This window comes from Melospiza georgiana, chromosome 5, assembly GCF_028018845.1.
Source record: "Melospiza georgiana isolate bMelGeo1 chromosome 5, bMelGeo1.pri, whole genome shotgun sequence".
NCBI lineage: Eukaryota > Metazoa > Chordata > Aves > Passeriformes > Passerellidae > Melospiza > Melospiza georgiana.
In genome coordinates, this window is record NC_080434.1 from 57,242,647 (window position 1) to 57,258,018 (window position 15,372).

A 15,372-nucleotide genomic window follows, 5' to 3' on the forward strand; every position below is an offset into this window, starting at 1 on the left:
TCTGAAACTGCATTGTAACTGGAATGCTGTATTGGCCAGGGGGGTAACAATTGACTTAATAGCACCAACTCAGATGAAATTTGTGCTGAGCTGGGGACACTGTTAAATTGACTTTCCTCACTGAATCAAAAGCTCCAGTGCCTACTTTTACACTGTGTGAGTGATTGAAAAAGCTAATGGAAATACTCTTCTTGATGTATGATTTTTGTTTTCTCTCCAGAGATGGGTTTACCACTTGATTCAGTATGTATTATTTAACAGTTGAGAGAGGCATCCTGATGTTCAATTCAGAGATGAGGATGAACTAGGATGTTGCAGTAATTTACAGTGCAGAATGCAAGGTAGGCTCAACAAAAATGAACATTTAAAGTTCAATCTCAACAGCAAATAAGTTTTATTTAAATTTCATGCCTTTTTTTTTTACATCGAGAAAACCCTCTATGCTAATTTTTAGGAGTGTTAAATTTCAAATAAGCACATTGATCTTGAAACACTCAATAAAGTCAATAGAACCATTTCTGGTGACAAAGGCACATCTGTCATTTTTTGCACAATGGTCACTGACATATAATCTATTGTGTTGCCTGACCAAAAAAAAAAAAAATTAAAGCCAGCAAACTAAGTAGAAATATATATCATAATAGTTTTAAAATAAAGTATTTTAAATTGGTCTTAATGAAATTATTATATTTTTAGCTGAAATACCATGTTTATTTCCATATTTCCTATTCATTTTAGAAGTCTGTGTTTCTCGCTCTCACTGGTTCTGGTCCCTCACTTGGACTTGGCCAGGACTTGGGTTGTGCACTGTTGCTCAGTCAGCCAGTTTGTATAAACCATTTACCTGCCTCTCTGAGCTGTGTAAGGCTGCTTTGATTGCATTCAAGATCCACACAGTCTTAACCTAACACACTTCACCATGCCCTTGAAATACAGCAGCTTTATCCTTTACTGAGGCACAGAGAGATTAAATCCAAAGCCATGCACAGTCTGTAGCAAAACAGGGTATCAAAATCTGGTCTAAATCCAAGGGCAGTGCACTAAGCAATGGATCCTTTTACATCAAGAAGGAAGAGTTGACACATTTTTACCCAATACAAATAAATGTATGAAAATCTGATATGTAATTTTAATGGGAAATTAATTTATGTATTAACTAAATACAGAAGAATTTCTGTCTGGAGAAAGGCGACTTGAGGGGATCTTGTCACTCTCTGCACCTGCCTGAAAGGAGGTTGTAGCCAGGTGGGGGATGGCCTCTCCTCCTGGGTAACAAGTGACAAGAGAAAGGGAATGGCCTCAAAGTTGAACCAGAGGAGGTTTAGATTGGATATTAGGAAAAATTTCTACACGGAAAGGGTTGTCAAGGACATGCTGCTCTGGGAAGTGGTGGAGTAAGAAAGTATTTTAGAAATGTGTGGATGTGACACTTAGCAGCATGGTTTGTTTGCTGGTGGACTTGGCAGTGCTGGGTTAAGAGTTGAACTTCATGATCCTAAAGGTCTTTTCCAACCTAAATGATTCTGTGATTCTGAATAGATGCAGTGCTTGTGAATGGTGCTGTGCTGATTCCCTGGGACATGCAGAAGTCCTATATTCATTAACTGACACAATAATTTGCATTGATCCAGCTACTGAAAGCTTGTGTGGGCTCGAAAGGGATACTTTTCTACAAAAATGAGAGTTCACAGTCTGTATTTTGATCCTTTGGTTGCCTGAATGCTTAGATCACTGTTCATGGAGGAAATGTTACTGGATTCCTCGTGAGATTCCAGACACTTACCTGCTGTTCCATCTTCCCCTTCCACAAATCAGAGTTTCCTCTCTTTCAGGGTTTCCTTTGCCTGCTCCATCATGCCCCTTCCACATTTCACTCCCTCTGGAGACCTGCAATGCTGTTAACCATTTTTCACAGCTCCTGCCAACTGGCAGGACAGGAGGCAGTGGTTGCTGCAGCTCACTTGTGTCTCAGTATGTCCTCATTTTAACCACACATACAGGCAGACAAAGGATCACTTGACTCTCTTTTTGTTATGAAAATTTAAATTACTTTCTTATTTATTGTTGAAAATGCATTCTAATATCAATATAGAAATTTAATACATTCTCTCCTCTTTATACTATTTTGGTATAGATGCAGTATTAAGGGTACACAGGGTGTTTGGCTGCTGTTATGTCTAGTTTAAAATTATGTACTTTTTGCAATTCTTCAACATCTTCCTGTGCAATTAATTTTAAATATGTGTCTTTGCTGCCCTTGTCATTACTCTAAACGCAGTCCACATGAGTGTAACATCACTACTCCTAGTCATCCTGTCATTTGGATTTATGCCAGTGTTATCTGAAAGGACTTGGGAACTTTCAAAGGGATGTTCTTTCCATCTTCTTATCAAGGCCTTGGTCCTGTGTCATTAATTATAATAGTAGTCCTATTTTCTTTATTGTTATACAATTATATGTGGTAGTCGTACAATAATTTCTGGGTTAAGATGTCAGTATAGATGTGCATTTAGGAACAGATCTTTAGGCTGTTTAAATTGTTTTTGTTCCAACAGACTAAGAGAGTAATTGAAGAATTTTTTTACTCACAGTTGCTATATGTTTGTATCCAATTTTTTGGTCAATGTTTATACTGTCAGTTAATGTCAGTTAAATTTCAGTTTCATGGCTGAAGCCCTTGCTCAGCACCAACTAAGAGTAGATTCTTTGAGCAGTCCTTTTGAAATCCACTGCTTCTTGATGATTAAGTTGCACTTTGCCATGCAAAGCTGAAATTAAATCCAAATTATCCAAATTAGCTGTATGGACTGAAGATGTCCACACCAACTTGAAAGAGAATTTGGATATATCTGCACAGTCCCAAGCAGGGGGGAGCTGGCATGAATTTGTGCAACTTCATTTATGCAGTGAACACTGGGTCAAGTTGGAGAGATTCCTTTGGCTTTCTGTAGCACAGGTACAGGCAGACCAAGCTAGTAGCTTCCTGTGAAAGCCTGGAAACGTATCTTTTGTTTGAATTAGCCTGAGAATTACCTGAATGCTAAAGATGTTTAATTATTTAAAGATGCTTAAGCAAGTCAGTTACCTAAATATGTATGTGGGGAGGAGGGGAAGAAGAATAAAGACTTTAGGATTTGGCCTAATATACCTAGCCTGGCTTTTTCAATTTTTACATATATATTACTGCCTTTGTTTACATATATATTACTTACTTCATAGCCTTCCTGCAGTAATTGGTGGATGTGAATCAGAGGATAAGCTTGAAACCAGATATTAGAAAGCTTTAATAGGACCATTTCTAGTCAGCCATGTGAATACCACAGCTGTGCTAGGGTCAGAGGGACTGTTATGTTTGTCTCCAAGTCTGACAGAAGATATACTTGCCCTCGAGTCCATCTAATCAAATCATAATAAAGTAAGTGCTATGAAACATAGATCAACCTTTAATAACCAGCTACAGCTTCATGACTACCAAAGGTAGCAATCTATCCTATATTAAATCATATAAACATGTGCTTTTCACATCCCCTTTTTAACTGTTTTTGTTTTCTGCTATGGTTGTACCAAGATGAGGAACTGAGGAAGTCTGCCATGAGTTCAGCAAGTGCTAATGTAACCCAAGTCTTTGCTGAAAGACATTATTTATTCTATTAATGTTTAATCTGGAGCAACCACTGACATGCATAATTTGCTAGAGATGGGTAAGCTGCTCCCTGAACACCTCTAATGCTCTCATGCTTTCTTCATTTTATAGAAGGAATGTAAACAAATAAACACCAAATACTGAACTGTGGAAAAAAGGTGTGAAACAAGCCAAGAGTACTTGGTATTGCACATAAATGTTCCTGTCTGTTTTTCTGAAATTCCTCTGGGGGCTCATCAGTGTCTCTGAGCTGACTGGCTGCTCAGGGCCTCTCCTGGCACACTGAGGTGGATTCCAGCACACAGAATGTGATGTGCCTTCTCAGGCACACATTATCTTCTGCTGGGATTTGTGGTTCCCTCCCCAGTGAGCCCCTGCAGACACCAAGTTACTCATCCTGAGCAGTGGGATGAGGCTCAGTGGGTTGCCCTTGGTGGTATTGCTTCTGCTCAGCCCTATCCATCTTTTGTGGGCTCTGAATGCTGGGGCAGCTTCTGAGTCTGTTACAGCAGCTCTTTAAGAGCACATCTGCAGTTATTACTCTAAGTATATGAAGATTAGATTAATTTCTCTGAGCTAGAGTTAACTCTGAATATTATTTGAAACAAATTCTTTGAAACAAAATATCTGCGCTGCTTTGCCTGTGTGTCCTTTATCCCAGATGTCTTAATCATCTGGAATTATTTGATTCAGTCTGTGATCTAAAAATGCTCATTTGACCCTTTGTTTCTCATGTCACCACCCTGCATCTGTCCTTGGAAATTCAGTACCTTCTTCCACTGCAGATACTGGTTCCTTTCTCTGTCAGCTGTATGTGGGGGTGACACAAGTATGAGAAAAAGCAGGAAAAACTGTGTGGCTGTGTGGCAAATGGGTTTATCTTGTCCCTTTGCCCCCAGTCCATCTGATCTCTGCTGCAGGGGTGTCTTCCAACACCCCACACCAGTGACCTAGGAGCTGCCAATAAAAATTACAACAGGCAAGATCATTTCTTTCTGTGCCATGTGAAATTCTCACAGATACTGATTGCTCCCGTGCAGGTGGTGTGAGGGGAGTAGGATTGTCTCAGGGGCTGTTAAATACAAGCATTTTTATGTCAAGGATATTATAGTGTTCTCTCCCACAGGAAAGAGAGGACTTTTTTCAATGCCATTAACACTTAGTTCCCTAAAAGATTGAAATCATAGACTTGAAACCATGATAATGTTTAGCTTGAAATAACTAATTTTGTTTATAAACAATTTATTGACTTTTAGTGAGTTCTTTAGCAGAAGTCCAGATGTCAAAGCATAGTGCAGTGAAGTACTTTGCCAAAAATATATTCCAAAAAATTCTAAAGAAGATAATGAAATCTTTAAGTGGTAAAGAGTTAAGAAAAGCTGAATTACTTACAAGTGTTCTGACACTCTTGTGTTACAGATTATAAGAAAACTCAGTGCAATTCCTTTCTCATTTCATATACCACATATGACATACATACATACATACATGCATACATATACATATATATATACATATATATATACATGTATGTATATATATATATGCGCTATGTAGCACACAAAGTACTGCAATCTCTGCTGCTGCAATCAAGTAAAACTCCTTTCAGGGTAAAGGATCAGTGCTCACTTACTAGCTTGGTCTAGTATTGTATCAGAAAAATTTTTGCAGTGAGTAGTATTGCTAAAAAGGCTGTACAAAACTAATTTATTTTGCTATTAACATTTCTTCTTTTTCCAGGCTGCCTTAGAAATGTGTGGACAGTCTCTGTGTCCATTGCAAATCAGTGTTCAGACTGCTGGTGTTTCTGCCTTGCTGTCTGAGCAGACAAATGTCCAGTGCAGTTGTAGGAGAGCAGCCCCATGATTTGAAGTTGTTTTGCTCTGAAAAGCACCAGCCTGTCACCAGCTCCTGTAAGGCAGCAGTTTTGCTCTTCATGGGAAAGTTAATGCTAGTGTTTAACCCCACAACATCTCTGTGCTGAGCCCATGCTATTGTCTTTGTGTCAAAAACCTCTAGTTTAAATATAGGCACATTCTAATACAGAGACACTTTTATGCCAGAGAACCCATAAAGGGTCAGTATTACATTAATTTATTGGTTATTCAGCAGAAATGCACAAATTATTTTACTGCTTTTTTTTTTTTAACTGAAGCATCTGTTTGTGATTGCTGAGTAGATATCATGTATCAGAGAAGAACAGAGTTTCATTTCCTCATTAAAACCAAATTCCAAGTGACAGCAGATGGAGTAGGAGCTGGGATTAATTGTTAAGGAAAGTGAGAGCTGAGGGTGTTTTGTTTCAGTTTTAAGAATCAAACTTCCTGCCCTAGTTAACTCTGAGATATTTGGATTTGATACAGATTGATAAAGAGATTACTGTAGCTGAGATAAAGAGCAACCTCAGATCACCTGTTTAGGACCTGATTTTATTCACTGTAATATGAAAAAAAAATTGTTAGTAAGAACACAGTGAAAGAGTACTCAGCTACGGCAAAGTTTGCTTGGAATTCAAAGTTTGGAGGATCTTCTGAAGCTTGGTTAAGAAAGTTAAAATTTCTCTTACTGAAGAAAGTAAGAGGCAGACATATCTTGGTGAAGAGTGAAGAAAAATGCTGGCCTGGTAGAGAGAGTGTCTGATAAAAAAATTTAAATTAGATTTTCTATGGTAATCCATATGCAGGATTTAAAGGCAGGTTCCTGCACTGCATGAAGGAAAAGAGTTTCTCACCAAAACTGTGTGTTCTGCAAGGTGTGACAGCTGAGTTTGGGTTTGGCTAGGTGAGGCATGAGACAGTGCTGGCTGCCCGGAGGTTTCCCTGACATGAGCAGTTCTGTGCTGTACACATCCTAGAATGCAAGTGGAAATTATAAATTCCTGCTGTTTTGGGCCCCTGCATGCCCAGGCTGACCTCAGTAAGAAATTATAGTTGTTTAAATGCTGTTATTGGTTCAGCTTTAGAGATGTTTTGTAGTGGTTTTAACATACCACCAAGTCAGCCCTTCAGCACTGGAGCTGTGGCAGATCCTTCATCTTAAAATAATAAATATGATATTGTAACACAAGTACTTAGGTCTAAAGGTGGCTTTTTAACCCAGATCAGAGTGACAAATGTTCATGTGTGAACATGCTTGGTGATGTTCCCTTTTTGCTGTTCTGTCAGTTCATTTCCCCAGGATATCCCTCCCACATCAGGTGTCCCTGCACAGTACATGTCCAAGGAGGGCAGAGGCTGTGCTGTCCACTGCCACAAAAATGCAGTCACTCAGCCTCTTGGATGACAAAGACAACACAAATTTACTCATTTGAGATTAAACTTTGTTTGATTTGGGATTTTTTTTACATTTGAAATAAAAATTGGAAAATCTTGACTTCACACAATTTCTGGAAGAATTAGTCTTGATGACAGATATGAAAAAAGTAAAAGGAAATAATCTTGATCTAGACAAATGAGAGTGTCTTCCTTGCTTGTGCTGTTTGTTAGTCAACGCAAAATAATTTTACTCATCTAAATGACAAAGAAGTGATTCTTATGTGTTTATTGCCATACAGTAGATTCTGAATGTTTGCTGGTTTATTTTTAATTAATGCATGTAAAACTTAAATTGAAATTTTTCACACAAAATCTTTAGTCTCTGATTATATTCGATATCTTATTCAACACATGGAAATTTAATATTCTTAAAACATCTTTAATTAAATTTAACAACCTACCTATTCTGACAGAGGTGTCTTTTGATCTATCTCTGGTAAAATGGAAAACTGCCTTGGCAAATACCATAGTGTAGTCATAGAAGAGAAAGCTAGTGATGAAGAAAACTATAGTTGTCTTGGGTAAAATCAAAAATTCTGTAACTGCTGATGGACACTACTTCCTTTTTTTTTAATGAGAAGTATTTGACTCACATTCTAATCCTTAAATTGCACTCAGATTGCATGTGTTGGCCTGAGTGTTTACTTTACACTTTTGAAATTAATCCCCTGCTCATTCCCTCTGCTGCAGTATAGATAAAATAGTGCAGTAGCAAAACTAATTTCTTCTAAGTGACTCTGTACTGAAAAATGCTTTCCAGGTGCTGATGGTTTTCGGTTCATCAGACCAGACTAAAACTATTCCAAAATCAAGCCCCGAAACTTGTCCAGTTTGTCTACTGAGTCCTTTATCCCAGCTTTCTCTTCTCTGTGCTCCTATTGCATTTCATTAATTCCTAAGTTAGACAAAGAACAACATATTAATGGTAATTTTACATTTTTACTATGCTTTGGCTGTTTTTGTAGTCACTAAAGGTAACTTCAAATACCTCAGTAGGTCAGGCTATATGACAACAATCTTGTTTTCAATGCTCTATACCAAAATATTTTAAAATTGCCAAAGGAGAAAATTTCCTTTCTCCCAAATGTTTTTCACAAAACAGGAAATGCCTTTAAAAGCAGACATTTGCTAAGAAAAGAAAAACAACCAGAATTTCATAATCAGATACTTTTTATACAGTTGCAAACATATGGTCCTTGATGATCTTTGTGATAATAACACAATCTTGAAAAAGCTGTTGTAACTTAAATAAGTTTAAATAAAACTTATTTATAAGACAAATAAGTTTTTGATGCTAAAGTATATGATATACTTACTTGTGTGCTTTTAGTAGCACAGAATAGCTCCTGTTCAAGTCAATAGTGAAATGCAGTTCAGTTAGGCAGGATCAAAGCCTGAAGGAATACACAATTTCCTTCTTACTTGTGATGCTCTTCATAAAACATTCAATTTTCACCCTTTGTGCATAAGTAGAGGCTCCTGAGAGAGATCTTTGTTCCAGCATCAGGAGCACACTACACTGTCTCTGGTTGCTTTAATCTGGAGGTGACAAACAGGAGAAATTAATGGCTTCAATTTGGGCACACAGAGCCACATGGATTCTTTAACAAAGGCAGAACATGATTGCCTGGGATTTAAGAAAGAAAATATTGTCTTGATTCATGAGTATAAAATATACATTATTTTATAGCTTCAGATATTTTTAACATCTCCACAGAGATGGGAATGCTCTGTACACTACAGTGCCTTATCAGCAAAACTGCTTAAGTGTAGGTTTAGGGAAATTTCATGAACTTCAATAGCAGAATACAGTTCACTAAAGGTGTAGATAAATTGAGGGGTTGGGCAGGTGTTTAAACATTGGAGCAGTTGTTACATCATTGTTTTTACAAGACAGTCGAGACATGGCCTGATTCCTCCAACCGTTTCCTAGAAGTCTGGGGGTAAGAAAACAGCTGAACCAAATTTTCTTGTGCTTTTAATGCCAGATTAGGCTCAAGAGTGACCTACAAAATCACCCTAAAATGTAGATGATGTCAACATTGCTATTTGTTGGTGCTGATCCTGGTAGAAGGGAAAAAAATCCAGTTTTTGTACCACTAGGGGCTTTTACTAAGCATCTTTTTAGATGGATGTTTTGGATAAGATAGTTTAGGCCAGTTTTATCCATGAAAGTGAGGGAAACTTTTGAAACAAAAATACATTTAAAAATTTTCAGTCATGCCTTTGATATATCTATGTATATTTTTCCTTGTCTTTGTGTTGTTTTTCAAGACTATTTGACCCTTTTCTGCAAAAGATGAGAAAGACAGGCTAGGATTTTAAGGGAGGTTGCAGAAATGATGTTGATAGATTTTAATTGCTAGCCAGTGTGCTGTCCTCTTTAATAAAACCTTTTCTTAAGTCAATTAAAATAAAAGGCTTAGCACACAGGAGGGTGCAAAGAGGTGAGAAGAAATGATGTATGGTCATATTAGCTGGAGAGGTGTAATATTCATTTGCAAATACACAAGGGAATGCAATGATGATGGGACAAAAAAATCTCCTCTGTTATGCTGGGGGGATAGGAAGATTTTTCCTTGGTGGTTGGAAAATGCAGTTAAGACTTTTTGAAGATTAACTTGTGACGTGTGAGACTGAAACCACAAAACATTAAGTACCATTCAGGCCTCTGGGAAGGTGTGACACACTCAGCACTTTTATAAAAACCAGGCCATTTAATTATAGCTGGGAGGTTAGGGAAGGTGAGTTTTAAAAATCTTAGCCAAAAGCCTTAAAATATCAAAGGGAAGTAAATGTAAAAGTTAGAAGTGTGAAGTTGACATATGGTGCAATGATTCTTGGGTTGGTGTCAATTATGCAGGTTGATTGGAATGAAATAGAACTCTAACAATACTGGGAAAGCAGGTGGATGGACCCAATGTAATCAGCTTCTTCCCTCTGCAGCCTCAGCTGGATGTCTTTGAAATAAGTGTTTCTGTTGGAAAATGGCTGTGGACTGACAAAATTTTTTACTGGATTTGTGAGGGCCTATCTTTCCTATTCTGTTTACAGACTGCAATTGAAACAATGAGAAAGAAAAGGCCAAATCCAGGAGACACAAAAGCTAAATCATCAACAGTAAGAAATCAAAGCTAGAAAACCCACAAAGCAACAAAAAAAAAACCCCAAATGCAACTGACCATGTGATAATAGAGCTTTCCAGTCCAAGAATCCCTTAAACTTTCTGCCATGTGACACTCCAAGGCCATAACAGATTCTGCATTTTGTGTCAAGACTGCAGTGATGGAATATTCTTACCGTGGATTTAGTTCATCCCCACAGTTCTTCCACTGATGCTGGTGGAGGTTTTTATAGTGCATGGCTTTGGGGCACTATACTTTGAAGCTCTGTTCCCCTCCTTCCTGAAAATAGAATAGTAATCCTGCTGCCTTTGGGAGAAGAAGTTGGCTCAGAGAAGAATTATATTAGCATGCAATATTAAAAAATATAAAAATAAAGAAGAAACTTGCTTGAGAGAGAACAGTGAACACTCATTTGCTGTCTCATGGAGACATTTTGTGACTCTGTGGAAGATCACCACATGACTTGGATGCTGCTGAAGTCTCCCTTGAGGGCCCACTGTTTTGTCTCTTTTGCTTGAATGATTACTTAGAATGAGAATTCTTTGTCTGTCCTGCACCTGAAGCAATTAAAACTGGATAGAACTACTCATGTTTTTCTGATCTGTGATCATGTGTGCCCTCTCAGGCAGTTTGTGCAGCATTAATGGATGAAACATTAAGAGTAAAACTTTATTTTTTGGCTGAAATTCTTACAGGAAGCTAATCCTGTATTTTAATGAGAAACCAGAAAAAGAAAATAATTACCTCAGTTCCCCAGTACCTCCCTCCATGCCTAACCTTCATGTCACCATCCTGGTTGTGGGAGCAGCTTTCATCCAGCCTTGGATTCAGGAGAAATGTCTTCTCTTGTCTACAGAAGAGCTCTCAAGGAGGCATCTAAATGTGTGTTGATCTCTTATAAACTTGTGGCAGACTGCTGGCAAGCAGATCCCTAGTTGAATGAAAGTCATTGACTTCAAAATAACCTATTAAATGCAGGAAAATAAAAAGCAAATTGAAGATGTCTCTGTGTTTAATGTTGCATTAGCTGGATAACTTGTTCTGAATGTTCTTCTTTTTGAAATATTGTGGAGCTCTAACTCATCTGCAAATCTGGTCAAGAACTCTAGTTTCTCCAAGATGCTAATAAATTGGCCAACCATAGTACAAAATATACATTAGTCTTAGGACCTCATGAAGAAGATTAATTGTGTGCTAAACTGAAAACAGAAAATAAACAGCAAGTTTAAATAGTGTTGTCACAATATATTACATGGCATACTCTAGTATTTAGAGATAAGTGTTTGTGGAAAAGGAGAGAAAATGGGATAAATGTAACATCATGAGTAGAGTACATATGAATTTCATAGACTATTAATCTTTAATCTTTAGACTTCTATTTAAGCCTATAAATACAGTAATCCAGGCATCAGCTCTTTGCTATCTTGATCATGCAGGTCACAGATGTTGCTATAGTAACCTTGCATTACCAATGCAAAGACAGTGAAGGATCTGGCTATCTAGATAAATAAAATTATTGAGGGATGCTTGCAACAGCATTCTGCTTAATGTAATGCTTAGCTCCATTGAATGAGCACTTGGTCCTGCATGGATTAGGGCCTTGCCTTGAGGAGTATGAGAAAGGCTGGCTCTTGAAGGCAATTTCCTGTGAAACAGGTCAGTAATTAAAGAGATGCTCTTCCCTGGGAAGGCCCAGGATTTGTGTCACAGCTGATGTTCATTTGTTCCAGTTGTCAGTCACATTGTCAGAAGACAGACTGCCATGGATCCTCGGTGTGGAACCTGCTCCCTGGATGCAGATGTTGTTTAGATGTTTTGAAAACCAAGAAAAGGTGTTTTCTGTGAAGCTGAAGTAAGCCCATGTTGTTGAATGCAGTTGTTGAAGACACAGCCCAGGGCTAGTGAGGACCAGACACTTTGTCTTACAGGAGAAACAGCCTGATTACAGAGTGGTTTGTTACAGGCATCCTTAAATGCTAGTGCTGGTCTGTCATGGAGACTGTCTTGATGACAAAGGAATGAAAATTTTCAACTGAGAAGCAACAAAACTCTGAATCAGATTTGCCTCTGAATTGCATCTTTCTGATAGTTACTCTGTGGGCTTGAGCCCCCAAAGAAGCTTTGCAGTATTTTGGTACGTAGAGGACCCATGTGAGCTCTAAGGGGAGGAAAATCCTAACTTGTGTTCTTTTCTTGTAGAGTGAGGAAGCTCCCTGTGAGAGTTGTTTGCTTTTACCTTGCCTCTCAGTTTTCAGAGAGCACTTCCTTCTTGTAAGAAATTCTTGTAGGAAGTTTGAGACTGTTTTTGGGTTTTACTTAAGTATGGCCACTGGGTTCAAAAGTAATGCAAGGATGTGGATAAATAGAGGCAATAGTGAGTGTAGACATGATGGAGTAATAATGATTACTCCATTTTCATTGGAAACCAAGCCTAAAAATACTCCTGTAGCCACAGCTCATCTGTGCTACCAATGGAATTTGCTGGCTAAGCCTGTAAAATACCACTTGAGCCTAAACCAGTGAAATAAGGGAAGAGTTAAAATTCTGGTCTCCTGTGAGCCTTTGTTCAGCCTTCAGTCCTACAAAGGAAACCTCTCATTGCTTTAGAGGGGTCCCAACTCTTTTCCTTTTTGTGTGGCCCTGAAAAGGCAGATCAGTTTTGCTGCTGGCTTTATTGAGACTGTCAGCCCGCTCCTGCCGAGAGGCTGCTGCTGGCCTGGCAGCTTTCTGCAGGGGAACAAGGGAAAGAAAGATTCTGCATCAGAAATTCCACTTGTGCTGCTCTCCTTGCCTCCTTCCCAGCACAAAGGTGCTTTTGTTTGTGCTCAAGAACCAACTAAAAAAGTTTGGCCGTGAAATGAGCTCTCCTCTGGAGAAAGGGGAAGGGGTGGAACATGTGGCATGTAGCCTGAGACACAAACTTGAGCCCACTCTCTCCTCCAGTCATGGGCTAGAGATGGCTGTTGTATGAGCTGGTTGTTGTGTTACTGCACACAGCTGCAGGGCAGCTCATGAGACAGCAGTTGCTGTTTTGAATCCTTGAAGAAGTAATTGAAAACTTGGAATATTTTATTCTTATTCTGCAATATAATTAGATAGGAGAAAACTTGACCAAAAAAAGCACTTCCTCCTTGTTGGTGGGACACAGGGAATATTTGGGTATTTTTAATTTGCTCACATCGGTATTTTTTTTTTCAGTTCAGAGTATTTGCTGCTGCCAAAAGTGTGAGAGAAGAAAAGCACTTCCCCTGACACTCACTTAGGCTTCTCAAGGTGGGCATTACTTCAGTAGAATAATGTTAGACTCATGGAAATAAAAATTCTCCCTGCAGTTCCCACTGGTGTACACCCCAGTGTACACTCTTACAGTGTATAGTGTATCAATCTCTGCTGATAAAATAAGTTCTGCCCCTGAAAAGATCTTTTCCATGTTGCTTGTGTAACCAAGGATTTGCAGGATTAGGGAAGTATCCACATTGTTTTTCCTCCTGTCAGAGACTAGGGAGTTTTTTGTGTATTAGTCTTACATAAATGTAGCCTTGCACCAAGCACTGCTGGGCACATTTCAGGGTTTAGGCTCCAGAGAGAAGAGGATAGATATGGCCCCTACATCCAAGGTATTTGGGCACTAAATCAGGTGGGTAACTGAGTGTCTGACTCTGTGCCTAAATCCCTTAGCAATGATTGAGGAAGCTTGAAGGAATTTGTTTATTTCCTTTTCCTTCTGCAGAAGTGGGTGGTTTTACATATTTTGAAGTGAAGACAGAATGTGTAATCCTCCATAAGAAATGTTGGTGAAGTGAGGGTTCCTAGAAGTTGTCCACTGTCATTCTTTATGGGCTTGGTGCCCTTTCTCAGTCTCAGGTCTATGGAATTTACAGGATAATCAGCCACATAATCCCAATGACTTGGTATGTTCAAGCAAAGGTGTGGGATACAGAATGTCTGCATAATTAGCTGGGACAATTTACTTCTGGCTTTTTGGCTAAAAATGGCTCAGAGAGCTGACATTTGAACCTGGTGTCCAATACTGCAAGTTAAATACTGGCTTGGGGATGACTGGAGAGAAAGCACAGTCGTTTTGTTCCTCATTGTGCACAGATGTGAGAAACAGAAGGAGCTGTGGTCTGGGGAGCTGCTTTCCATCAGAGGAACATACCAGTTGGACTAGTTCATCCCAGGGCTGCTGCTGAATCTTCAAAAGACATCACATAAAAATCTATTTATAGTGGAGTGAGGAAGGGTGGGAAGAAATAAAGTGTGAACAAACCATTTATTTAAAAATTTGTTCATGCTTTCAGCGAAGTTCTGGTTTTCCCTGTGAGCTTGCCAGCATCCCTTAATTCATATCACTTAGAATAAAATGACTTCTGGGTGTAAGGAAGGTTTGAATTGTCTTTTCTGATCACTAAATAATGATTGCTTGGGGAGATAGGAAATGTAAATTGAAAATGAATGAGGTATAGCTGGTAATATGTTAGATGCATTATCTCCAACCTGAGACCTTCAGTAAAAAGAGAAGGTCATCTGTAATCATTAAAGAGCACTGCAGCAGGTACTTGTATTTTAACTTTTCCTCTTTTTTGAGTTGAATTTTCTCCTCATAACCACTGCAACACTCTTCTGAGGAAGCATGTGCCATGACTTCTTAGATTGCCTAAATTACATTCTTTTGTTGTAGTTTATGAGACAGAGGATGCAGGGGATCTGTACTTTGCCAAATGACTGAACTTCAGTAGTTTTCTGGAAATTTTCCAGAGAGAGATTTTTCCCTTTGCTTTGTTTTTCTGAAAAATCTCACTATCTACAATTTGTATCTGAACAATTCAAACCATGAAAATATTATGCCTCATTTTTAAGTTCCTGGATTAGAATTGATTTTTACTTTTCTTCTAGATGTGTCTTTACAACTCCCCTTAAATTACACTGAGTCAGGCAGCAGGGTAGAAGGGGTACTAACTGGTCCCATAAAGTGCCCCTTGTGCTTTGCTGAATGGCAGAGGATGTGTGTCTTAAACCCGAGCCTCATTTTTAACGTTTAGACAACAGGGCAGGTCTTACTGATGGTAACAGTGAATAATGTGGTGAATTCTGCTCATCTGGGGCAAGATTTACTGGACAAATGTGCTGGATGGAGAGGAGTATGGCCTGCCTCAAATTCCCCTCCAAATATTCCCAATGAGAGCAGCAAACCGAAAGCAGATGGAGACTTCTCTGTCTTGCTGAGGGGAAGTGGGAGTGGTTCTAGTGGGTGTCCTTGCAAACCTCCTGGTCTGTCTTCCCATGGAGC

At 38.8% G+C, this 15,372-nt stretch overlaps 1 protein-coding gene across 7 annotated transcripts in view; it reads left to right on the forward strand.

The window, feature by feature from the left end:
- Window positions 1-15,372, forward strand: part of JAKMIP1 (janus kinase and microtubule interacting protein 1) — a 226,327-nt gene that overhangs the window by 194,154 nt on the left and 16,801 nt on the right. Inside the window, exon 14 of one of the 7 annotated variants that reach the window (XM_058025234.1) lies at window positions 221-341. The exons of the other annotated variants lie outside the window; for them this stretch is intronic. The gene's annotated coding sequence lies outside the window, so the exon portion shown is untranslated. The remainder of the gene's footprint in view (window positions 1-220; window positions 342-15,372) is intronic. 7 annotated transcript variants of the gene reach the window in all.